Genomic DNA, 25,886 nt, shown 5'->3' with positions numbered 1-25,886 from the left:
TACTTTGCTTACCCTTATTGTTTTCCCTATTTGGATGCATTGAGGTTACTAAATACTTTGCTTACTCTTATTGTTTTCCCTATTTGGATTATTGAGGTTACTAAATACTTTTCTTACCCTTATTGTTTTCCCTATTTGAATGTATTGAGGTTACTGAATACTTTGCTTACCCTTATTGTTTTCCCTATTTGGATGTATTGTGGTTACTAAATACTTTGCTTACCCTTATTGTTTTCCCTATTTGAATGTATTGAGGTTACTAAATACTTTGTTTACCCTTCTTGTTTTCCCTATTTGGATGTATTGAGGTTACTAAATACTTTGCTTACTCTTATTGTTTTCCCTATTTGGATGTATTTAGGTTACCAAATACTTTGCTTACCTTTATTGTTTTTCCTATTTGGATGCATTGAGGTTACTAAATACTTTGCTTACCCTTATTGTTTTCCCTATTAGGATGTATTGTGGTTACTGAATACTTTTCTTACTCTTATTGTTTTTCCTATTTGGATGCATTGAGGTTACTAAATACTTTGTTTACCCTTATTGTTTTCCCTATTTGGATGTATTGAGGTTACTAAATACATTGGCTACTCTTATTGTTTTCCCTATTTGGATGTATTGGGGTTACTAAATACTTTGCTTATCCTTATTGTTTTCCCTATTTAGATGTATTGAGGTTACTGAATACTTTGCTTACTCTTACTGTTTTCCCTATTTGGATGCATTGAGGTTACTAAATACTTTGCTTACCCTTATTGTTTTCCCTATTTGGATGCATTGAGGTTACTAAATACTTTGCTTACTCTTATTGTTTTCCCTATTTGGATGCATTGAGGTTACTAAATACTTTGCTTACCGGTACTCTTATTGTTTTCCCTATTTGGATTATTGAGGTTACTAAATACTTTTCTTACCCTTATTGTTTTCCCTATTTGAATGTATTGAGGTTACTAAATACTTTGGTTACCCTTATTGTTTTCCCTATTTGAATGTATTGAGGTTACTGAATACTTTGCTTACTCTTATTGTTTTTCCTATTTGGATGCATTGAGGTTACTAAATACTTTGTTTACCCTTATTGTTTTCCCTATTTGGATTATTGAGGTTACTAATACTTTTCTTACCCTTATTGTTTTCCCTATTTGAATGTATTGAGGTTACTAAATACTTTGTTTACCCTTCTTGTTTTCCCTATTTGGGTGTATTGAGGTTACTAAATACTTTGCTTACTCTTATTGTTTTCCCTATTTGGATGTATTGAGGTTACCAAATACTTTTCTTACCTTTATTGTTTTTCCTATTTGGATGCATTGAGGTTACTAAATACTTTGCTTACCCTTATTGTTTTCCCTATTTGGATTATTGAGGTTACTAATACTTTTCTTACCCTTATTGTTTTCCCTATTTGAATGTATTGAGGTTACTAAATACTTTGTTTACCCTTCTTGTTTTCCCTATTTGGATGTATTGAGGTTACTAAATACTTTGCTTACTCTTATTGTTTTCCCTATTTGGATGTATTGAGGTTACCAAATAATTTGCTTACGTTTATTGTTTTTCCTATTTGGATGCATTGAGGTTACTAAATACTTTGCTTACCCTTATTGTTTTCCCTATTTGGATGTATTGTGGTTACTAAATACTTTGGTTACCCTTATTGTTTTTCCTATTTGGATGCATTGAGGTTACTAAATACTTTGTTTACCCTTATTGTTTTCCCTATTTGGATGTATTGAGGTTACTAAATACTTTGGTTACTCTCATTGTTTTCCCTATTTGGATGTATTGGGGTTACTAAATACTTTGCTTACCCTTATTGTTTCCCTATTTAGATGTATTGAGGTTACTGAATACTTTGCTTACTCTTACTGTTTTCCCTATTTGGATGCATTGAGGTTACTAAATACTTTGCTTACCCTTATTGTTTTCCCTATTTGGATGCATTGAGGTTACTAAATACTTTGCTTACTCTTATTGTTTTCCCTATTTGGATTATTGAGGTTACTAAATACTTTTCTTACCCTTATTGTTTTCCCTATTTGAATGTATTGAGGTTACTGAATACTTTGCTTACTCTTATTGTTTTCCCTATTTGGATGCATTGAGGTTACTAAATACTTTGCTTACCCTTATTGTTTTCCCTATTTGAATGTATTGAGGTTACTAAATACTTTGTTTACCCTTCTTGTTTTCCCTATTTGGATGTATTGAGGTTACTAAATACTTTGCTTACTCTTATTGTTTTCCCTATTTGGATGTATTGAGGTTACCAAATACTTTTCTTACCTTTATTGTTTTTCCTATTTGGATGCATTGAGGTTACTAAATACTTTGCTTACCCTTATTGTTTTCCCTATTTGGATGTATTGTGGTTACTAAATACTTTGGTTACCCTTATTGTTTTCCCTATTTGGATGTATTGGGGTTACTTAACATTTTGCTTACCCATATTGTTTTCCCTATTTGCATGTATTGAGGTTACTAAATACTTTGCTTACCCTTATTGTTTTTCCTATTTGCATGTATTGAGGTTACTAAATACTTTGCTTACCCTTATTGTTTTCCCTATTTTAGATGTATTGGGGTTACTAAATACTTTCCTTACTCTTATTGTTTTCCCTATTTGGATTATTGAGGTTACAAAATACTTTGCTTACCCTTATTGTTTTCCCTATTTGAATGTATTGAGGTTACTAAATACTTTGGTTACCCTTATTGTTTTCCCTATTTGAATGTATCGAGGTTACTGAATACTTTGCTTACTCTTATTGTTTTTCCTATTTGGATGCATTGAGGTTACTAAATACTTTGTTTACCCTTATTGTTTTCCCTATTTGGATTATTGAGGTTACTAATACTTTTCTTACCCTTATTGTTTTCCCTATTTGAATGTATTGAGGTTACTAAATACTTTGGTTACCCTTATTGTTTTCCCTATTTGAATGTATTAAGGTTACTGAATACTTTGCTTACTCTTAATGTTTTTCCTATTTGGATGCATTGAGGTTACTAAATACTTTGTTTACCCTTATTGTTTTCCCTATTTGGATTATTGAGGTTACTAATACTTTTCTTACCCTTATTGTTTTCCCTATTTGAATGTATTGAGGTTACTAAATACTTTGTTTACCCTTCTTGTTTTCCCTATTTGGATGTATTGAGGTTACTAAATACTTTGCTTACTCTTATTGTTTTCCCTATTTGGATGTATTGAGGTTACCAAATACTTTTCTTACCTTTATTGTCTTTCCTATTTGGATGCATTGAGGTTACTAAATACTTTGCTTACCCTTATTGTTTTCCCTATTTGGATGTATTGTGGTTACTAAATACTTTGGTTACCCTTATTGTTTTCCCTATTTGAATGTATTGGGGTTACTTAATATTTTGCTTACCCATATTGTTTTCCCTATTTGCATGTATTGAGGTTACTAAATACTTTGCTTACCCTTATTGTTTTTCCTATTTGGATGTATTGAGGTTACTAAATACTTTGCTTACCCTTATTGTTTTCCCTATTTTAGATGTATTGGGGTTACTAAATACTTTCCTTACTCTTATTGTTTTCCCTATTTGGATTATTGAGGTTACTAAATACTTTGCTTACCCTTATTGTTTTCCCTATTTGAATGTATTGAGGTTACTAAATACTTTGGTTACCCTTATTGTTTTCCCTATTTGAATGTATCGAGGTTACTGAATACTTTGCTTACTCTTATTGTTTTTCCTATTTGGATGCATTGAGGTTACTAAATACTTTGCTTACCCTTATTGTTTTCCCTATTAGGATGTATTGTGGTTACTGAATACTTTTCTTACTCTTATTGTTTTTCCTATTTGGATGCATTGAGGTTACTAAATACTTTGGTTACCCTTATTGTTTTCCCTATTTGAATGTATTGGGGTTACTTAATATTTTGCTTACCCATATTGTTTTCCCTATTTGCATGTATTGAGGTTACTAAATACTTTGCTTACCCTTATTGTTTTTCCTATTTGGATGTATTGAGGTTACTAAATACTTTGCTTACCCTTATTGTTTTCCCTATTTTAGATGTATTGGGGTTACTAAATACTTTCCTTACTCTTATTGTTTTCCCTATTTGAATGTATTGAGGTTACTAAATACTTTGTTTACCCTTCTTGTTTTCCCTATTTGGATGTATTGAGGTTACTAAATACTTTGCTTACTCTTATTGTTTTCCCTATTTGGATGTATTTAGGTTACCAAATACTTTGCTTACCTTTATTGTTTTTCCTATTTGGATGCATTGAGGTTACTAAATACTTTGCTTACCCTTATTGTTTTCCCTATTAGGATGTATTGTGGTTACTGAATACTTTTCTTACTCTTATTGTTTTTCCTATTTGGATGCATTGAGGTTACTAAATACTTTGTTTACCCTTATTGTTTTCCCTATTTGGATGTATTGAGGTTACTAAATACATTGGCTACTCTTATTGTTTTCCCTATTTGGATGTATTGGGGTTACTAAATACTTTGCTTATCCTTATTGTTTTCCCTATTTAGATGTATTGAGGTTACTGAATACTTTGCTTACTCTTACTGTTTTCCCTATTTGGATGCATTGAGGTTACTAAATACTTTGCTTACCCTTATTGTTTTCCCTATTTGGATGCATTGAGGTTACTAAATACTTTGCTTACTCTTATTGTTTTCCCTATTTGGATGCATTGAGGTTACTAAATACTTTGCTTACCGGTACTCTTATTGTTTTCCCTATTTGGATTATTGAGGTTACTAAATACTTTTCTTACCCTTATTGTTTTCCCTATTTGAATGTATTGAGGTTACTAAATACTTTGGTTACCCTTATTGTTTTCCCTATTTGAATGTATTGAGGTTACTGAATACTTTGCTTACTCTTATTGTTTTTCCTATTTGGATGCATTGAGGTTACTAAATACTTTGTTTACCCTTATTGTTTTCCCTATTTGGATTATTGAGGTTACTAATACTTTTCTTACCCTTATTGTTTTCCCTATTTGAATGTATTGAGGTTACTAAATACTTTGTTTACCCTTCTTGTTTTCCCTATTTGGGTGTATTGAGGTTACTAAATACTTTGCTTACTCTTATTGTTTTCCCTATTTGGATGTATTGAGGTTACCAAATACTTTTCTTACCTTTATTGTTTTTCCTATTTGGATGCATTGAGGTTACTAAATACTTTGCTTACCCTTATTGTTTTCCCTATTTGGATTATTGAGGTTACTAATACTTTTCTTACCCTTATTGTTTTCCCTATTTGAATGTATTGAGGTTACTAAATACTTTGTTTACCCTTCTTGTTTTCCCTATTTGGATGTATTGAGGTTACTAAATACTTTGCTTACTCTTATTGTTTTCCCTATTTGGATGTATTGAGGTTACCAAATAATTTGCTTACGTTTATTGTTTTTCCTATTTGGATGCATTGAGGTTACTAAATACTTTGCTTACCCTTATTGTTTTCCCTATTTGGATGTATTGTGGTTACTAAATACTTTGGTTACCCTTATTGTTTTTCCTATTTGGATGCATTGAGGTTACTAAATACTTTGTTTACCCTTATTGTTTTCCCTATTTGGATGTATTGAGGTTACTAAATACTTTGGTTACTCTCATTGTTTTCCCTATTTGGATGTATTGGGGTTACTAAATACTTTGCTTACCCTTATTGTTTCCCTATTTAGATGTATTGAGGTTACTGAATACTTTGCTTACTCTTACTGTTTTCCCTATTTGGATGCATTGAGGTTACTAAATACTTTGCTTACCCTTATTGTTTTCCCTATTTGGATGCATTGAGGTTACTAAATACTTTGCTTACTCTTATTGTTTTCCCTATTTGGATTATTGAGGTTACTAAATACTTTTCTTACCCTTATTGTTTTCCCTATTTGAATGTATTGAGGTTACTGAATACTTTGCTTACTCTTATTGTTTTCCCTATTTGGATGCATTGAGGTTACTAAATACTTTGCTTACCCTTATTGTTTTCCCTATTTGAATGTATTGAGGTTACTAAATACTTTGTTTACCCTTCTTGTTTTCCCTATTTGGATGTATTGAGGTTACTAAATACTTTGCTTACTCTTATTGTTTTCCCTATTTGGATGTATTGAGGTTACCAAATACTTTTCTTACCTTTATTGTTTTTCCTATTTGGATGCATTGAGGTTACTAAATACTTTGCTTACCCTTATTGTTTTCCCTATTTGGATGTATTGTGGTTACTAAATACTTTGGTTACCCTTATTGTTTTCCCTATTTGGATGTATTGGGGTTACTTAACATTTTGCTTACCCATATTGTTTTCCCTATTTGCATGTATTGAGGTTACTAAATACTTTGCTTACCCTTATTGTTTTTCCTATTTGCATGTATTGAGGTTACTAAATACTTTGCTTACCCTTATTGTTTTCCCTATTTTAGATGTATTGGGGTTACTAAATACTTTCCTTACTCTTATTGTTTTCCCTATTTGGATTATTGAGGTTACAAAATACTTTGCTTACCCTTATTGTTTTCCCTATTTGAATGTATTGAGGTTACTAAATACTTTGGTTACCCTTATTGTTTTCCCTATTTGAATGTATCGAGGTTACTGAATACTTTGCTTACTCTTATTGTTTTTCCTATTTGGATGCATTGAGGTTACTAAATACTTTGTTTACCCTTATTGTTTTCCCTATTTGGATTATTGAGGTTACTAATACTTTTCTTACCCTTATTGTTTTCCCTATTTGAATGTATTGAGGTTACTAAATACTTTGGTTACCCTTATTGTTTTCCCTATTTGAATGTATTAAGGTTACTGAATACTTTGCTTACTCTTAATGTTTTTCCTATTTGGATGCATTGAGGTTACTAAATACTTTGTTTACCCTTATTGTTTTCCCTATTTGGATTATTGAGGTTACTAATACTTTTCTTACCCTTATTGTTTTCCCTATTTGAATGTATTGAGGTTACTAAATACTTTGTTTACCCTTCTTGTTTTCCCTATTTGGATGTATTGAGGTTACTAAATACTTTGCTTACTCTTATTGTTTTCCCTATTTGGATGTATTGAGGTTACCAAATACTTTTCTTACCTTTATTGTCTTTCCTATTTGGATGCATTGAGGTTACTAAATACTTTGCTTACCCTTATTGTTTTCCCTATTTGGATGTATTGTGGTTACTAAATACTTTGGTTACCCTTATTGTTTTCCCTATTTGAATGTATTGGGGTTACTTAATATTTTGCTTACCCATATTGTTTTCCCTATTTGCATGTATTGAGGTTACTAAATACTTTGCTTACCCTTATTGTTTTTCCTATTTGGATGTATTGAGGTTACTAAATACTTTGCTTACCCTTATTGTTTTCCCTATTTTAGATGTATTGGGGTTACTAAATACTTTCCTTACTCTTATTGTTTTCCCTATTTGGATTATTGAGGTTACTAAATACTTTGCTTACCCTTATTGTTTTCCCTATTTGAATGTATTGAGGTTACTAAATACTTTGGTTACCCTTATTGTTTTCCCTATTTGAATGTATCGAGGTTACTGAATACTTTGCTTACTCTTATTGTTTTTCCTATTTGGATGCATTGAGGTTACTAAATACTTTGTTTACCCTTATTGTTTTCCCTATTTGGATTATTGAGGTTTCTAATACTTTTCTTACCCTTATTGTTTTCCCTATTTGAATGTATTGAGGTTACTAAATATTTGTTTACCCTTCTTGTTTTCCCTATTTGGATGTATTGAGGTTACTAAATACTTTGCTTACTCTTATTGTTTTCCCTATTTGGATGTATTGAGGTTACCAAATACTTTGTTTACCTTTATTGTTTTTCCTATTTGGATGCATTGAGGTTACTAAATACTTTGCTTACCCTTATTGTTTTCCCTATTTGGATGTATTGTGGTTACTAAATACTTTGGTTACCCTTATTGTTTTCCCTATTTGGATGTATTGGGGTTACTTAATATTTTGCTTACCCATATTGTTTTCCCTATTTGGATGTATTGAGGTTACTAAATACTTTGCTTACCCTTATTGTTTTTCCTATTTGGATGTATTGAGGTTACTAAATACTTTGCTTACTCTTATTGTTTTCCCTATTTGGATGTATTGAGTTTACCAAATACTTTGCTTACCTTTATTGTTTTTCCTATTTGGATGCATTGAGGTTACTAAATACTTTGCTTACCCTTATTGTTTTCCCTATTTGGATGTATTGTGGTTACTAAATACTTTGCTTACCCTTATTGTTTTCCCTATTTGGATGCATTGAGGTTACTAAATACTTTGCTTAATCTTATTGCTTTCCCTATTTGGATGTATTGAGGTTACTAAATGCTTTGCTTACCCTTATTGTTTTTCCTATTTGTATGTATTGAGGTTACTGAATACTTTGCTTACCCTTATTGTTTTCCCTATTTGGATGTATTGTGGTTACTAAATACTTTGGTTACTCTTATTGTTTTCCATATTTGGATGTATTGAGGTTACCAAATACTTTGCTTACCTTTATTGTTTTTCCTATTTGGATGCATTGAGGTTACTAAATACTTTGCCTTACCCTTATTGTTTTTCCTATTTGGATGCATTGAGGTTACTAAATATTTTGGTTACTCTTATTGTTTTCCCTATTTAGATGTATTGTGGTTACTAAATACTTCGGTTACTCTTATTGTTTTCCCTATTTGGATTATTGAGGTTACTAATACTTTTCTTACCCTTATTGTTTTCCCTATTTGAATGTATTGAGGTTACTGAATACTTTGCTTACTCTTATTGTTTTCCCTATTTGGATGCATTGAGGTTACTAAATACTTTGCTTACCCTTATTGTTTTCCCTATTTGAATGTATTGAGGTTACTAAATACTTTGCTTAATCTTATTGTTTTCCCTATTTGGATGTATTGAGGTTACTAAATACTTTGGTTACTCTTATTGTTTTCCCTATTTGTATGTATTGGGGTTACTAAATACTTTGCTTACCCTTATTGTTTTCCCTATTTAGATGTATTGAGGTTACTGAATACTTTGCTTACTCTTACTGTTTTCCCTATTTGGATGCATTGAGGTTACTAAATACTTTGCTTACCCTTATTGTTTTCCCTATTTGGATGTATTGTGGTTTCTAAATACTTTGTTTACCCTTATTGTTTTCCCTATTTGGATTATTGAGGTTACTAATACTTTTCTTACCCTTATTGTTTTCCCTATTTGAATGTATTGAGGTTACTAAATACTTTGTTTAACCTTCTTGTTTTCCCTATTTGGATGTATTGAGGTTACTAAATACTTTGCTTACTCTTATTGTTTTTCCTATTTGGATGTATTGAGGTTACCAAATACTTTGCTTACCTTTATTGTTTTTCCTATTTGGATGCATTGAGGTTACTAAATACTTTGCTTACCCTTATTGTTTTCCCTATTTGGATGTATTGTGGTTACTAAATACTTTGGTTACCCTTATTGTTTTCCCTATTTGAATGTATTGAGGTTACTGAATACTTTGCTTACTCTTGTTTTTCCTATTTGGATGCATTGAGGTTACTAAATACTTTGTTTACCCTTATTGTTTTCCCTATTTGGATGTATTGAGGTTACTAAATACATTGGTTACTCTTATTGTTTTCCCTATTTGGATGTATTGGGGTTACTAAATACTTTGCTTACCCTTATTGTTTTCCCTATTTAGATGTATTGAGGTTACTGAATACTTTGCTTACTCTTACTGTTTTCCCTATTTGGATGCATTGAGGTTACTAAATACTTTGCTTACCCTTATTGTTTTCCCTATTTGGATGCATTGAGGTTACTAAATACTTTGCTTACTCTTATTGTTTTCCCTATTTGGATGCTTTGAGGTTACTAAATACTTTGCTTACCGGTACTCTTATTGTTTTCCCTATTTGGATTATTGAGGTTACTAAATACTTTTCTTACCCTTATTGTTTTCCCTATTTGAATGTATTGAGGTTACTAAATACTTTGGTTGCCCTTATTGTTTTCCCTATTTGAATGTATTGAGGTTACTGAATACTTTGCTTACTCTTATTGTTTTTCCTATTTGGATGCATTGAGGTTACTAAATACTTTGTTTACCCTTATTGTTTTCCCTATTTGGATTATTGAGGTTACTAATACTTTTCTTACCCTTATTGTTTTTCCTATTTGGATGCATTGAGGTTACTAAATACTTTGCTTACCCTTATTGTTTTCCCTATTTGGATTATTGAGGTTACTAATACTTTTCATACCCTTATTGTTTTCCCTATTTGAATGTATTGAGGTTACTAAATACTTTGCTTACCCTTATTGTTTTCCCTATTTGGATGTATTGAGGTTACTAAATACTTTGGTTACTCTTATTGTTTTCCCTATTTGGATGTATTGGGGTTACTAAATACTTTGCTTACCCTTATTGTTTTCCCTATTTAGATGTATTGAGGTTACTGAATACTTTGCTTACTCTTACTGTTTTCCCTATTTGGATGCATTGAGGTTACTAAATACTTTGCTTACCCTTATTGTTTTCCCTATTTGGATGCATTGAGGTTACTAAATACTTTGCTTACTCTTATTGTTTTCCCTATTTGGATTATTGAGGTTACTAAATACTTTTCTTACCCTTATTGTTTTCCCTATTTGAATGTATTGAGGTTACTGAATATTTTGCTTACTCTTATTGTTTTCCCTATTTGGATGCATTGAGGTTACTAAATACATTGCTTACCCTTATTGTTTTCCCTATTTGGATGTATTGTGGTTACTAAATACTTTGGTTACCCTTATTGTTTTCCCTATTTGAATGTATTGAGGTTACTGAATACTTTGCTTACTCTTGTTTTTCCTATTTGGATGCATTGAGGTTACTAAATACTTTGTTTACCCTTATTGTTTTCCCTATTTGGATGTATTGAGGTTACTAAATACATTGGTTACTCTTATTGTTTTCCCTATTTGGATGTATTGGGGTTACTAAATACTTTGCTTACCCTTATTGTTTTCCCTATTTAGATGTATTGAGGTTACTGAATACTTTGCTTACTCTTACTGTTTTCCCTATTTGGATGCATTGAGGTTACTAAATACTTTGCTTACCCTTATTGTTTTCCCTATTTGGATGCATTGAGGTTACTAAATACTTTGCTTACTCTTATTGTTTTCCCTATTTGGATGCATTGAGGTTACTAAATACTTTGCTTACCGGTACTCTTATTGTTTTCCCTATTTGGATTATTGAGGTTACTAAATACTTTTCTTACCCTTATTGTTTTCCCTATTTGAATGTATTGAGGTTACTAAATACTTTGGTTGCCCTTATTGTTTTCCCTATTTGAATGTATTGAGGTTACTGAATACTTTGCTTACTCTTATTGTTTTTCCTATTTGGATGCATTGAGGTTACTAAATACTTTGTTTACCCTTATTGTTTTCCCTATTTGGATTATTGAGGTTACTAATACTTTTCTTACCCTTATTGTTTTTCCTATTTGGATGCATTGAGGTTACTAAATACTTTGCTTACCCTTATTGTTTTCCGTATTTGGATTATTGAGGTTACTAATACTTTTCTTACCCTTATTGTTTTCCCTATTTGAATGTATTGAGGTTACTAAATACTTTGTTTACCCTTCTTGTTTTCCCTATTTGGATGTATTGAGGTTACTAAATACTTTGCTTACTCTTATTGTTTTCCCTATTTGGATGTATTGAGGTTACTAAATACTTTGCTTACTCTTATTGTTTTCCCTATTTGGATGTATTGAGGTTACCAAATACTTTTCTTACCTTTATTGTCTTTCCTATTTGGATGCATTGAGGTTACTAAATACTTTGCTTACCCTTATTGTTTTCCCTATTTGGATGTATTGTGGTTACTAAATACTTTGGTTACCCTTATTGTTTTCCCTATTTGGATGTATTGGGGTTACTTAATATTTTGCTTACCCATATTGTTTTCCCTATTTGCATGTATTGAGGTTACTAAATACTTTGCTTACCCTTATTGTTTTTCCTATTTGGATGTATTGAGGTTACTAAATACTTTGCTTACCCTTATTGTTTTCCCTATTTTAGATGTATTGGGGTTACTAAATACTTTCCTTACTCTTATTGTTTTCCCTATTTGGATTATTGAGGTTACTAAATACTTTGCTTACCCTTATTGTTTTCCCTATTTGAATGTATTGAGGTTACTAAATACTTTGGTTACCCTTATTGTTTTCCCTATTTGAATGTATCGAGGTTACTGAATACTTTGCTTACTCTTATTGTTTTTCCTATTTGGATGCATTGAGGTTACTAAATACTTTGCTTACCCTTATTGTTTTCCCTATTTGGATTATTGAGGTTACTAATACTTTTCATACCCTTATTGTTTTCCCTATTTGAATGTATTGAGGTTACTAAATACTTTGTTTACCCTTCTTGTTTTCCCTATTTGGATGTATTGAGGTTACTAAATACTTTGCTTACTCTTATTGTTTTCCCTATTTGGATGTATTGAGGTTACCAAATAATTTGCTTACCTTTATTGTTTTTCCTATTTGGATGCATTGAGGTTACTAAATACTTTGCTTACCCTTATTGTTTTCCCTATTTGGATGTATTGTGGTTACTAAATACTTTGCTTACCCTTATTGTTTTCCCTATTTGGATGTATTGAGGTTACTAAATACTTTGGTTACTCTTATTGTTTTCCCTATTTGGATGTATTGGGGTTACTAAATACTTTGCTTACCCTTATTGTTTTCCCTATTTAGATGTATTGAGGTTACTGAATACTTTGCTTACTCTTACTGTTTTCCCTATTTGGATGCATTGAGGTTACTAAATACTTTGCTTACCCTTATTGTTTTCCCTATTTGGATGCATTGAGGTTACTAAATACTTTGCTTACTCTTATTGTTTTCCCTATTTGGATTATTGAGGTTACTAAATACTTTTCTTACCCTTATTGTTTTCCCTATTTGAATGTATTGAGGTTACTGAATATTTTGCTTACTCTTATTGTTTTCCCTATTTGGATGCATTGAGGTTACTAAATACATTGCTTACCCTTATTGTTTTCCCTATTTGGATGTATTGTGGTTACTAAATACTTTGGTTACCCTTATTGTTTTCCCTATTTGAATGTATTGAGGTTACTGAATACTTTGTTTACTCTTACTGTTTTCCCTATTTGGATGCATTGAGGTTACTAAATACTTTGCTTACCCTTATTGTTTTCCCTATTTGGATGCATTGAGGTTACTAAATACTTTGCTTACTCTTATTGTTTTCCCTATTTGGATGCATTGAGGTTACTAAATACTTTGCTTACCGGTACTCTTATTGTTTTCCCTATTTGGATTATTGAGGTTACTAAATACTTTTCTTACCCTTATTGTTTTCCCTATTTGAATGTATTGAGGTTACTAAATACTTTGGTTGCCCTTATTGTTTTCCCTATTTGAATGTATTGAGGTTACTGAATACTTTGCTTACTCTTATTGTTTTTCCTATTTGGATGCATTGAGGTTACTAAATACTTTGTTTACCCTTATTGTTTTCCCTATTTGGATTATTGAGGTTACTAATACTTTTCTTACCCTTATTGTTTTTCCTATTTGGATGCATTGAGGTTACTAAATACTTTGCTTACCCTTATTGTTTTCCGTATTTGGATTATTGAGGTTACTAATACTTTTCTTACCCTTATTGTTTTCCCTATTTGAATGTATTGAGGTTACTAAATACTTTGTTTACCCTTCTTGTTTTCCCTATTTGGATGTATTGAGGTTACTAAATACTTTGCTTACTCTTATTGTTTTCCCTATTTGGATGTATTGAGGTTACTAAATACTTTGCTTACTCTTATTGTTTTCCCTATTTGGATGTATTGAGGTTACCAAATACTTTTCTTACCTTTATTGTCTTTCCTATTTGGATGCATTGAGGTTACTAAATACTTTGCTTACCCTTATTGTTTTCCCTATTTGGATGTATTGTGGTTACTAAATACTTTGGTTACCCTTATTGTTTTCCCTATTTGGATGTATTGGGGTTACTTAATATTTTGCTTACCCATATTGTTTTCCCTATTTGCATGTATTGAGGTTACTAAATACTTTGCTTACCCTTATTGTTTTTCCTATTTGGATGTATTGAGGTTACTAAATACTTTGCTTACCCTTATTGTTTTCCCTATTTTAGATGTATTGGGGTTACTAAATACTTTCCTTACTCTTATTGTTTTCCCTATTTGGATTATTGAGGTTACTAAATACTTTGCTTACCCTTATTGTTTTCCCTATTTGAATGTATTGAGGTTACTAAATACTTTGGTTACCCTTATTGTTTTCCCTATTTGAATGTATCGAGGTTACTGAATACTTTGCTTACTCTTATTGTTTTTCCTATTTGGATGCATTGAGGTTACTAAATACTTTGTTTACCCTTATTGTTTTCCCTATTTGGATTATTGAGGTTTCTAATACTTTTCTTACCCTTATTGTTTTCCCTATTTGAATGTATTGAGGTTACTAAATACTTTGTTTACCCTTCTTGTTTTCCCTATTTGGATGTATTGAGGTTACTAAATACTTTGCTTACTCTTATTGTTTTCCCTATTTGGATGTATTGAGGTTACCAAATACTTTGTTTACCTTTATTGTTTTTCCTATTTGGATGCATTGAGGTTACTAAATACTTTGCTTACCCTTATTGTTTTCCCTATTTGGATGTATTGTGGTTACTAAATACTTTGGTTACCCTTATTGTTTTCCCTATTTGGATGTATTGGGGTTACTTAATATTTTGCTTACCCATATTGTTTTCCCTATTTGGATGTATTGAGGTTACTAAATACTTTGCTTACCCTTATTGTTTTTCCTATTTGGATGTATTGAGGTTACTAAATACTTTGCTTACTCTTATTGTTTTCCCTATTTGGATGTATTGAGTTTACCAAATACTTTGCTTACCTTTATTGTTTTTCCTATTTGGATGCATTGAGGTTACTAAATACTTTGCTTACCGGTACTCTTATTGTTTTCCCTATTTGGATTATTGAGGTTACTAAATACTTTTCTTACCCTTATTGTTTTCCCTATTTGAATGTATTGAGGTTACTAAATACTTTGGTTGCCCTTATTGTTTTCCCTATTTGAATGTATTGAGGTTACTGAATACTTTGCTTACTCTTATTGTTTTTCCTATTTGGATGCATTGAGGTTACTAAATACTTTGTTTACCCTTATTGTTTTCCCTATTTGGATTATTGAGGTTACTAATACTTTTCTTACCCTTATTGTTTTTCCTATTTGGATGCATTGAGGTTACTAAATACTTTGCTTACCCTTATTGTTTTCCCTATTTGGATTATTGAGGTTACTAATACTTTTCATACCCTTATTGTTTTCCCTATTTGAATGTATTGAGGTTACTAAATACTTTGTTTACCCTTCTTGTTTTCCCTATTTGGATGTATTGAGGTTACTAAATACTTTGCTTACTCTTATTGTTTTCCCTATTTGGATGTATTGAGGTTACCAAATAATTTGCTTACCTTTATTGTTTTTCCTATTTGGATGCATTGAGGTTACTAAATACTTTGCTTACCCTTATTGTTTTCCCTATTTGGATGTATTGTGGTTACTAAATACTTTGCTTACCCTTATTGTTTTCCCTATTTGGATGTATTGAGGTTACTAAATACTTTGGTTACTCTTATTGTTTTCCCTATTTGGATGTATTGGGGTTACTAAATACTTTGCTTACCCTTATTGTTTTCCCTATTTAGATGTATTGAGGTTACTGAATACTTTGCTTACTCTTACTGTTTTCCCTATTTGGATGCATTGAGGTTACTAAATACTTTGCTTACCCTTATTGTTTTCCCTATTTGGATGCATTGAGGTTACTAAATACTTTGCTTACTCTTATTGTTTTCCCTATTTGGATTATTGAGGTTACTAAATACTTTTCTTACCCTTATTGTTTTCCCTATTTGAATGTATTGAGGTTACTGAATATTTTGCTTACTCTTATTGTTTTCCCTATTTGGATGCATTGAGGTTACTAAATACATTGCTTACCCTTATTGTTTTCCCTATTTGGATGTATTGTGGTTACTAAATACTTTGGTTACCCTTATTGTTTTCCCTATTTGAATGTATTGAGGTTACTGAATACTTTGCTTACTCTTGTTTTTCCTATTTGGATGCATTGAGGTTACTAAATACTTTGTTTACCCTTATTGTTTTCCCTATTTGGATGTATTGAGGTTACTAAATACATTGGTTACTCTTATTGTTTTCCCTATTTGGATGTATTGGGGTTACTAAATACTTTGCTTACCCTTATTGTTTTCCCTATTTAGATGTATTGAGGTTACTGAATACTTTGCTTACTCTTACTGTTTTCCCTATTTGGATGCATTGAGGTTACTAAATACTTTGCTTACCCTTATTGTTTTCCCTATTTGGATGCATTGAGGTTACTAAATACTTTGCTTACTCTTATTGTTTTCCCTATTTGGATGCATTGAGGTTACTAAATACTTTGCTTACCGGTACTCTTATTGTTTTCCCTATTTGGATTATTGAGGTTACTAAATACTTTTCTTACCCTTATTGTTTTCCCTATTTGAATGTATTGAGGTTACTAAATACTTTGGTTGCCCTTATTGTTTTCCCTATTTGAATGTATTGAGGTTACTGAATACTTTGCTTACTCTTATTGTTTTTCCTATTTGGATGCATTGAGGTTACTAAATACTTTGTTTACCCTTATTGTTTTCCCTATTTGGATTATTGAGGTTACTAATACTTTTCTTACCCTTATTGTTTTTCCTATTTGGATGCATTGAGGTTACTAAATACTTTGCTTACCCTTATTGTTTTCCGTATTTGGATTATTGAGGTTACTAATACTTTTCTTACCCTTATTGTTTTCCCTATTTGAATGTATTGAGGTTACTAAATACTTTGTTTACCCTTCTTGTTTTCCCTATTTGGATGTATTGAGGTTACTAAATACTTTGCTTACTCTTATTGTTTTCCCTATTTGGATGTATTGAGGTTACTAAATACTTTGCTTACTCTTATTGTTTTCCCTATTTGGATGTATTGAGGTTACCAAATACTTTTCTTACCTTTATTGTCTTTCCTATTTGGATGCATTGAGGTTACTAAATACTTTGCTTACCCTTATTGTTTTCCCTATTTGGATGTATTGTGGTTACTAAATACTTTGGTTACCCTTATTGTTTTCCCTATTTGGATGTATTGGGGTTACTTAATATTTTGCTTACCCATATTGTTTTCCCTATTTGCATGTATTGAGGTTACTAAATACTTTGCTTACCCTTATTGTTTTTCCTATTTGGATGTATTGAGGTTACTAAATACTTTGCTTACCCTTATTGTTTTCCCTATTTTAGATGTATTGGGGTTACTAAATACTTTCCTTACTCTTATTGTTTTCCCTATTTGGATTATTGAGGTTACTAAATACTTTGCTTACCCTTATTGTTTTCCCTATTTGAATGTATTGAGGTTACTAAATACTTTTCTTACCTTTATTGTCTTTCCTATTTGGATGCATTGAGGTTACTAAATACTTTGCTTACCCTTATTGTTTTCCCTATTTGGATGCATTGAGGTTACTAAATACTTTGCTTACCCTTATTGTTTTCCCTATTTGGATGTATTGTGGTTACTAAATACTTTGGTTACCCTTATTGTTTTCCCTATTTGGATGTATTGGGGTTACTTAATATTTTGCTTACCCATATTGTTTTCCCTATTTGCATGTATTGAGGTTACTAAATACTTTGCTTACCCTTATTGTTTTTCCTATTTGGATGTATTGAGGTTACTAAATACTTTGCTTACCCTTATTGTTTTCCCTATTTTAGATGTATTGGGGTTACTAAATACTTTCCTTACTCTTATTGTTTTCCCTATTTGGATTATTGAGGTTACTAAATACTTTGCTTACCCTTATTGTTTTCCCTATTTGAATGTATTGAGGTTACTAAATACTTTGGTTACCCTTATTGTTTTCCCTATTTGAATGTATCGAGGTTACTGAATACTTTGCTTACTCTTATTGTTTTTCCTATTTGGATGCATTGAGGTTACTAAATACTTTGTTTACCCTTATTGTTTTCCCTATTTGGATTATTGAGGTTTCTAATACTTTTCTTACCCTTATTGTTTTCCCTATTTGAATGTATTGAGGTTACTAAATACTTTGTTTACCCTTCTTGTTTTCCCTATTTGGATGTATTGAGGTTACTAAATACTTTGCTTACTCTTATTGTTTTCCCTATTTGGATGTATTGAGGTTACCAAATACTTTGTTTACCTTTATTGTTTTTCCTATTTGGATGCATTGAGGTTACTAAATACTTTGCTTACCCTTATTGTTTTCCCTATTTGGATGTATTGTGGTTACTAAATACTTTGGTTACCCTTATTGTTTTCCCTATTTGGATGTATTGGGGTTACTTAATATTTTGCTTACCCATATTGTTTTCCCTATTTGGATGTATTGAGGTTACTAAATACTTTGCTTACCCTTATTGTTTTTCCTATTTGGATGTATTGAGGTTACTAAATACTTTGCTTACTCTTATTGTTTTCCCTATTTGGATGTATTGAGTTTACCAAATACTTTGCTTACCTTTATTGTTTTTCCTATTTGGATGCATTGAGGTTACTAAATACTTTGCTTACCGGTACTCTTATTGTTTTCCCTATTTGGATTATTGAGGTTACTAAATACTTTTCTTACCCTTATTGTTTTCCCTATTTGAATGTATTGAGGTTACTAAATACTTTGGTTGCCCTTATTGTTTTCCCTATTTGAATGTATTGAGGTTACTGAATACTTTGCTTACTCTTATTGTTTTTCCTATTTGGATGCATTGAGGTTACTAAATACTTTGTTTACCCTTATTGTTTTCCCTATTTGGATTATTGAGGTTACTAATACTTTTCTTACCCTTATTGTTTTTCCTATTTGGATGCATTGAGGTTACTAAATACTTTGCTTACCCTTATTGTTTTCCCTATTTGGATTATTGAGGTTACTAATACTTTTCATACCCTTATTGTTTTCCCTATTTGAATGTATTGAGGTTACTAAATACTTTGTTTACCCTTCTTGTTTTCCCTATTTGGATGTATTGAGGTTACTAAATACTTTGCTTACTCTTATTGTTTTCCCTATTTGGATGTATTGAGGTTACCAAATAATTTGCTTACCTTTATTGTTTTTCCTATTTGGATGCATTGAGGTTACTAAATACTTTGCTTACCCTTATTGTTTTCCCTATTTGGATGTATTGTGGTTACTAAATACTTTGCTTACCCTTATTGTTTTCCCTATTTGGATGTATTGAGGTTACTAAATACTTTGGTTACTCTTATTGTTTTCCCTATTTGGATGTATTGGGGTTACTAAATACTTTGCTTACCCTTATTGTTTTCCCTATTTAGATGTATTGAGGTTACTGAATACTTTGCTTACTCTTACTGTTTTCCCTATTTGGATGCATTGAGGTTACTAAATACTTTGCTTACCCTTATTGTTTTCCCTATTTGGATGCATTGAGGTTACTAAATACTTTGCTTACTCTTATTGTTTTCCCTATTTGGATTATTGAGGTTACTAAATACTTTTCTTACCCTTATTGTTTTCCCTATTTGAATGTATTGAGGTTACTGAATATTTTGCTTACTCTTATTGTTTTCCCTATTTGGATGCATTGAGGTTACTAAATACATTGCTTACCCTTATTGTTTTCCCTATTTGGATGTATTGTGGTTACTAAATACTTTGGTTACCCTTATTGTTTTCCCTATTTGAATGTATTGAGGTTACTGAATACTTTGCTTACTCTTGTTTTTCCTATTTGGATGCATTGAGGTTACTAAATACTTTGTTTACCCTTATTGTTTTCCCTATTTGGATGTATTGAGGTTACTAAATACATTGGTTACTCTTATTGTTTTCCCTATTTGGATGTATTGGGGTTACTAAATACTTTGCTTACCCTTATTGTTTTCCCTATTTAGATGTATTGAGGTTACTGAATACTTTGCTTACTCTTACTGTTTTCCCTATTTGGATGCATTGAGGTTACTAAATACTTTGCTTACCCTTATTGTTTTCCCTATTTGGATGCATTGAGGTTACTAAATACTTTGCTTACTCTTATTGTTTTCCCTATTTGGATGCATTGAGGTTACTAAATACTTTGCTTACCGGTACTCTTATTGTTTTCCCTATTTGGATTATTGAGGTTACTAAATACTTTTCTTACCCTTATTGTTTTCCCTATTTGAATGTATTGAGGTTACTAAATACTTTGGTTGCCCTTATTGTTTTCCCTATTTGAATGTATTGAGGTTACTGAATACTTTGCTTACTCTTATTGTTTTTCCTATTTGGATGCATTGAGGTTACTAAATACTTTGTTTACCCTTATTGTTTTCCCTATTTGGATTATTGAGGTTACTAATACTTTTCTTACCCTTATTGTTTTTCCTATTTGGATGCATTGAGGTTACTAAATACTTTGCTTACCCTTATTGTTTTCCGTATTTGGATTATTGAGGTTACTAATACTTTTCTTACCCTTATTGTTTTCCCTATTTGAATGTATTGAGGTTACTAAATACTTTGTTTACCCTTCTTGTTTTCCCTATTTGGATGTATTGAGGTTACTAAATACTTTGCTTACTCTTATTGTTTTCCCTATTTGGATGTATTGAGGTTACTAAATACTTTGCTTACTCTTATTGTTTTCCCTATTTGGATGTATTGAGGTTACCAAATACTTTTCTTACCTTTATTGTCTTTCCTATTTGGATGCATTGAGGTTACTAAATACTTTGCTTACCCTTATTGTTTTCCCTATTTGGATGTATTGTGGTTACTAAATACTTTGGTTACCCTTATTGTTTTCCCTATTTGGATGTATTGGGGTTACTTAATATTTTGCTTACCCATATTGTTTTCCCTATTTGCATGTATTGAGGTTACTAAATACTTTGCTTACCCTTATTGTTTTTCCTATTTGGATGTATTGAGGTTACTAAATACTTTGCTTACCCTTATTGTTTTCCCTATTTTAGATGTATTGGGGTTACTAAATACTTTCCTTACTCTTATTGTTTTCCCTATTTGGATTATTGAGGTTACTAAATACTTTGCTTACCCTTATTGTTTTCCCTATTTGAATGTATTGAGGTTACTAAATACTTTGGTTACCCTTATTGTTTTCCCTATTTGAATGTATCGAGGTTACTGAATACTTTGCTTACTCTTATTGTTTTTCCTATTTGGATGCATTGAGGTTACTAAATACTTTGTTTACCCTTATTGTTTTCCCTATTTGGATTATTGAGGTTTCTAATACTTTTCTTACCCTTATTGTTTTCCCTATTTGAATGTATTGAGGTTACTAAATACTTTGTTTACCCTTCTTGTTTTCCCTATTTGGATGCATTGAGGTTACTAAATACTTTGTTTACCCTTATTGTTTTCCCTATTTGGATTATTGAGGTTACTAATACTTTTCTTACCCTTATTGTTTTTCCTATTTGGATGCATTGAGGTTACTAAATACTTTGCTTACCCTTATTGTTTTCCGTATTTGGATTATTGAGGTTACTAATACTTTTCTTACCCTTATTGTTTTCCCTATTTGAATGTATTGAGGTTACTAAATACTTTGTTTACCCTTCTTGTTTTCCCTATTTGGATGTATTGAGGTTACTAAATACTTTGCTTACTCTTATTGTTTTCCCTATTTGGATGTATTGAGGTTACTAAATACTTTGCTTACTCTTATTGTTTTCCCTATTTGGATGTATTGAGGTTACCAAATACTTTTCTTACCTTTATTGTCTTTCCTATTTGGATGCATTGAGGTTACTAAATACTTTGCTTACCCTTATTGTTTTCCCTATTTGGATGTATTGTGGTTACTAAATACTTTGGTTACCCTTATTGTTTTCCCTATTTGGATGTATTGGGGTTACTTAATATTTTGCTTACCCATATTGTTTTCCCTATTTGCATGTATTGAGGTTACTAAATACTTTGCTTACCCTTATTGTTTTTCCTATTTGGATGTATTGAGGTTACTAAATACTTTGCTTACCCTTATTGTTTTCCCTATTTTAGATGTATTGGGGTTACTAAATACTTTCCTTACTCTTATTGTTTTCCCTATTTGGATTATTGAGGTTACTAAATACTTTGCTTACCCTTATTGTTTTCCCTATTTGAATGTATTGAGGTTACTAAATACTTTGGTTACCCTTATTGTTTTCCCTATTTGAATGTATCGAGGTTACTGAATACTTTGCTTACTCTTATTGTTTTTCCTATTTGGATGCATTGAGGTTACTAAATACTTTGTTTACCCTTATTGTTTTCCCTATTTGGATTATTGAGGTTTCTAATACTTTTCTTACCCTTATTGTTTTCCCTATTTGAATGTATTGAGGTTACTAAATACTTTGTTTACCCTTCTTGTTTTCCCTATTTGGATGTATTGAGGTTACTAAATACTTTGCTTACTCTTATTGTTTTCCCTATTTGGATGTATTGAGGTTACCAAATACTTTGTTTACCTTTATTGTTTTTCCTATTTGGATGCATTGAGGTTACTAAATACTTTGCTTACCCTTATTGTTTTCCCTATTTGGATGTATTGTGGTTACTAAATACTTTGGTTACCCTTATTGTTTTCCCTATTTGGATGTATTGGGGTTACTTAATATTTTGCTTACCCATATTGTTTTCCCTATTTGGATGTATTGAGGTTACTAAATACTTTGCTTACCCTTATTGTTTTTCCTATTTGGATGTATTGAGGTTACTAAATACTTTGCTTACTCTTATTGTTTTCCCTATTTGGATGTATTGAGTTTACCAAATACTTTGCTTACCTTTATTGTTTTTCCTATTTGGATGCATTGAGGTTACTAAATACTTTGCTTACCCTTATTGTTTTCCCTATTTGGATGTATTGTGGTTACTAAATACTTTGCTTACCCTTATTGTTTTCCCTATTTGGATGCATTGAGGTTACTAAATACTTTGCTTAATCTTATTGCTTTCCCTATTTGGATGTATTGAGGTTACTAAATGCTTTGCTTACCCTTATTGTTTTTCCTATTTGTATGTATTGAGGTTACTGAATACTTTGCTTACCCTTATTGTTTTCCCTATTTGGATGTATTGTGGTTACTAAATACTTTGGTTACTCTTATTGTTTTCCATATTTGGATGTATTGAGGTTACCAAATACTTTGCTTACCTTTATTGTTTTTCCTATTTGGATGCATTGAGGTTACTAAATACTTTGCTTACCCTTATTGTTTTTCCTATTTGGATGCATTGAGGTTACTAAATATTTTGGTTACTCTTATTGTTTTCCCTATTTAGATGTATTGTGGTTACTAAATACTTCGGTTACTCTTATTGTTTTCCCTATTTGGATTATTGAGGTTACTAATACTTTTCTTACCCTTATTGTTTTCCCTATTTGAATGTATTGATGTTACTAAATACTTTGCTTACTCTTGTTTTCCCTATTTGGATGTATTGAGGTTACTAAATACTTTGCTTACCCTTATTGTTTTTCCTATCTTGATGCATTGAGGTTACTAAATACTTTGCTTACCCTTATTGTTTTTCCTATTTGAATGTATTGAGGTTACTAAATACTTTGTTTACCCTTATTGTTTTCCCTATTTGGATGTATTGAGGTTAGTAAATACTTTCCTTACTCTTATTGTTTTTCCCTATTTGGATTATTGAGGTTACTAATACTTTTCTTACCCTTATTGTTTTCCCTATTTGAATGTATTGAGGTTACTGAATACTTTGCTTACTCTTATTGTTTTCCCTATTTGGATGCATTGCGGTTACTAAATACTTTGCTAACCCTTATTGTTTTCCCTATTTGAATGTATTGAGGTTACTAAATACTTTGCTTAATCTTATTGTTTTCCCTATTTGGATGTATTGAGGTTACTAAATACTTTGGTTACTCTTATTGTTTTCCCTATTTGGATGTATTGGGGTTACTAAATACTTTGCTTACCCTTATTGTTTTCCCTATTTAGATGTATTGAGGTTACTGAATACTTTGCTTACTCTTACTGTTTTCCCTATTTGGATGCATTGAGGTTACTAAATACTTTGCTTACCCTTATTGTTTTCCCTATTTGGATGTATTGTGGTTTCTAAATACTTTGTTTACCCTTATTGTTTTCCCTATTTGGATTATTGAGGTTACTAATACTTTTCTTACCCTTATTGTTTTCCCTATTTGAATGTATTGAGGTTACTAAATACTTTGTTTAACCTTCTTGTTTTCCCTATTTGGATGTATTGAGGTTACTAAATACTTTGCTTACTCTTATTGTTTTTCCTATTTGGATGTATTGAGGTTACCAAATACTTTGCTTACCTTTATTGTTTTTCCTATTTGGATGCATTGAGGTTACTAAATACTTTGCTTACCCTTATTGTTTTCCCTATTTGGATGTATTGTGGTTACTAAATACTTTGGTTACCCTTATTGTTTTCCCTATTTGAATGTATTGAGGTTACTGAATACTTTGCTTACTCTTGTTTTTCCTATTTGGATGCATTGAGGTTACTAAATACTTTGTTTACCCTTATTGTTTTCCCTATTTGGATGTATTGAGGTTACTAAATACTTTGGTTACTCTTATTGTTTTCCCTATTTGGATGTATTGGGGTTACTAAATACTTTGCTTACCCTTATTGTTTTCCCTATTTAGATGTATTGAGGTTACTGAATACTTTGCTTACTCTTACTGTTTTCCCTATTTGGATGCATTGAGGTTACTAAATACTTTGCTTACCCTTATTGTTTTCCCTATTTGGATGCATTGAGGTTACTAAATACTTTGCTTACTCTTATTGTTTTCCCTATTTGGATTATTGAGGTTACTAAATACTTTTCTTACCCTTATTGTTTTCCCTATTTGAATGTATTGAGGTTAGTGATTATTTTGCTTACTCTTATTGTTTTCCCTATTTGGATGCATTGAGGTTACTAAATACATTGCTTACCCTTATTGTTTTCCCTATTTGGATGTATTGTGGTTACTAAATACTTTGGTTACCCTTATTGTTTTCCCTATTTGAATGTATTGAGGTTACTGAATACTTTGCTTACTCTTGTTTTTCCTATTTGGATGCATTGAGGTTACTAAATACTTTGTTTACCCTTATTGTTTTCCCTATTTGGATGTATTGAGGTTACTAAATACATTGGTTACTCTTATTGTTTTCCCTATTTGGATGTATTGGGGTTACTAAATACTTTGCTTACCCTTATTGTTTTCCCTATTTAGATGTATTGAGGTTACTGAATACTTTGCTTACTCTTACTGTTTTCCCTATTTGGATGCATTGAGGTTACTAAATACTTTGCTTACCCTTATTGTTTTCCCTATTTGGATGCATTGACGTTACTAAATACTTTGCTTACTCTTATTGTTTTCCCTATTTGGATGCATTGAGGTTACTAAATACTTTGCTTACCGGTACTCTTATTGTTTTCCCTATTTGGATTATTGAGGTTACTAAATACTTTTCTTACCCTTATTGTTTTCCCTATTTGAATGTATTGAGGTTACTAAATACTTTGGTTGCCCTTATTGTTTTCCCTATTTGAATGTATTGAGGTTACTGAATACTTTGCTTACTCTTATTGTTTTTCCTATTTGGATGCATTGAGGTTACTAAATACTTTGTTTACCCTTATTGTTTTCCCTATTTGGATTATTGAGGTTACTAATACTTTACTTACCCTTATTG

At 31.1% G+C, this 25,886-nt stretch overlaps 1 protein-coding gene across 2 annotated transcripts in view; it reads right to left on the bottom strand.

Moving 5' to 3' along the window:
• Window positions 1–25,886, bottom strand: part of LOC102803360 (D-aspartate oxidase-like) — a 55,281-nt gene that overhangs the window by 2,312 nt on the left and 27,083 nt on the right. The window lies entirely within an intron of this gene.

The sequence above is a fragment of the Saccoglossus kowalevskii genome, chromosome 16 (genome assembly GCF_978046115.1).
Source record: "Saccoglossus kowalevskii chromosome 16, keSacKowa6.1, whole genome shotgun sequence".
Classification (NCBI taxonomy): domain Eukaryota; kingdom Metazoa; phylum Hemichordata; class Enteropneusta; family Harrimaniidae; genus Saccoglossus; species Saccoglossus kowalevskii.
This window is presented reverse-complemented; position numbering and strand designations above follow the sequence as displayed.